The sequence below is a fragment of the Gavialis gangeticus genome, unplaced genomic scaffold (assembly GCF_001723915.1).
Source record: "Gavialis gangeticus isolate Ggan-Ray unplaced genomic scaffold, GavGan_comp1, whole genome shotgun sequence".
Lineage (NCBI taxonomy): Eukaryota > Metazoa > Chordata > Crocodylia > Gavialidae > Gavialis > Gavialis gangeticus.
This window is the reverse complement of record NW_017728993.1, coordinates 29750562-29752353: the sequence shown is the minus strand read 5'-3', so window position 1 is coordinate 29752353 and position 1792 is coordinate 29750562. Positions and strand designations below refer to the sequence as shown.

The 1792-nt window shown below is 42.1% G+C and overlaps 1 protein-coding gene across 10 annotated transcripts in view; it reads left to right on the top strand.

Annotated features, from left to right (window-relative positions):
* Positions 1 to 1792, top strand: part of FUBP1 (far upstream element binding protein 1) — a 39296-nt gene that overhangs the window by 21037 nt on the left and 16467 nt on the right. The window lies entirely within an intron of this gene.

Genomic DNA, 1792 nt, shown 5'->3' with positions numbered 1-1792 from the left:
AAAAAAAAAAAAAAAAAAAAGTTAAAGTTCAATTCAACAGTTCTTGGGTCTTTGTTTTTTTAAGAGTTTGATATAAAAATTTCAAGGGCATGTAAATGCACATTATGTTAGATTTAAATAAATCTTTGATGCAAATAAAGCTCCGTACACGTGTTCAGATGATCTGGGGGAATTCTCCCAGTGTTGCTGTTCTGGTAGAAAAACTTAACTGAAGATACCTAACAGACATTCAAACGTTGAGCCCCTGAAAAGTGTAGAGTTTGCAGTGCCGATGCTGTGCAGCCTCTTGTGCACACATCTCCATGTGGTCTGCAAGCTCCTTTACTTTGCTTGGTTACAGATGTCAGCAGTGCATAGTGAAGCCATGATTGGCTGATGCAGACTATTTCCCTGCAGCATATTATGGGGGTTGTGAAGAGGGTGTGTTTTTTTTGCTCCATTTTACAGGAGTAGAAAAGTCCAACACAAATAACTAGAGGTAGGGGCTCCTGGGAGACACTACGCTTTAGATGCGATTAAATCGTTAATTGCCTCTTAAATAGTAACCTGGCCACAAATTCATTCAGTTTAATGGTGGAATAAAATGGAATAGCCACAAAGTTATTACATGAAAGAAAATGTGTAATAACTTTGTGGCTAATTCCCATAATGCCATAAATTGAATATGTGACCAGTGCTGACCAGCTGACTAGCACTCCCAGCCTGGGCAGCACAGTGGATCCTTGGAGGGTCCCAATTAGCTGGGAGACTCAGCTAATTGCAACTCCCACCTGTGGGGCTGCCTGTTGCCCTTGGCTCTGATGCATTTTTCTGACTGGGAACCCCAGTCAGCTGACCAAAGATCCCAGTTGTGAGAGTGCAGTGGATCCAAGGGCTCTCCCTGCACTGGCAATATGGTACAGTTGGGATCTGATCCATGATCCCACAGTTATGCCTCATTGCCATGCACACAGGGTATGGCAGAAGACACTATTGTTGGGATTGCAGATCACATCCCATCATACCTTTAATTGAATGTTGCCTGCCTCAGAAGGGAAGGTGTATGGACATTCTCGAAGCTGAAACTCACTGGAGTGATTTAACTCTCTGTTCCCAGGTTATTCTTCTCTTGGAGTGGCTTTTTTTGCTTTGTGAGAAGAAATCAAAACTTCCATATACCTGTAAAGCAGTGACTCTTCCAGGAGAAACTGAATGTCTGTATGGGGCCTAAATTAAGTGACTTAAGACAGCCAAGAGTAAAGGGCAGCCATTAGAACCATGTAGATAGTGCAAGACTGTGACTGTTAAAGGCCCTGCTTAATCCACCTTAATTTTAAGGGCTATCTTGTTCAGATACAGCATGTGCTCAGCTGTTTACACTTTATGGCCCCTTATAAAGGAATTACCTAGTTATTTGTAAGGCCTGTAGATTGAGTCAGTGAAACTAGCCAATAGACAGTTTCTCATCTGCTGTTAGAAGCTGACTAGAAGTCATCAAGTGCAGGCACTTTTTCTCTTTTCAGTTGTATCTGCTGCTGCAGACACATAGCTGATACTGCTGCACAGTGGTTGCAAGGGCGGCTGTGTTGTTCAAACATCTTTTGCATATATCAGACAAATAACTGTTTGCTAAGTGTGCTGCTGTAAATGGGGTGGACTAAGCAGATTCCTCTTGTTCTTGAAAGGTGTTCTTAGGGGGCTCGAGGTTTTTTTTTTTTTTTTTTTTCAAAAGTTCTTTCTCTTAGTTTTACTTTCATAGATTTCATAGACATTAGGGCTGGAAGGGACCTCAGAAGATCAAGTCCAGTCCCCC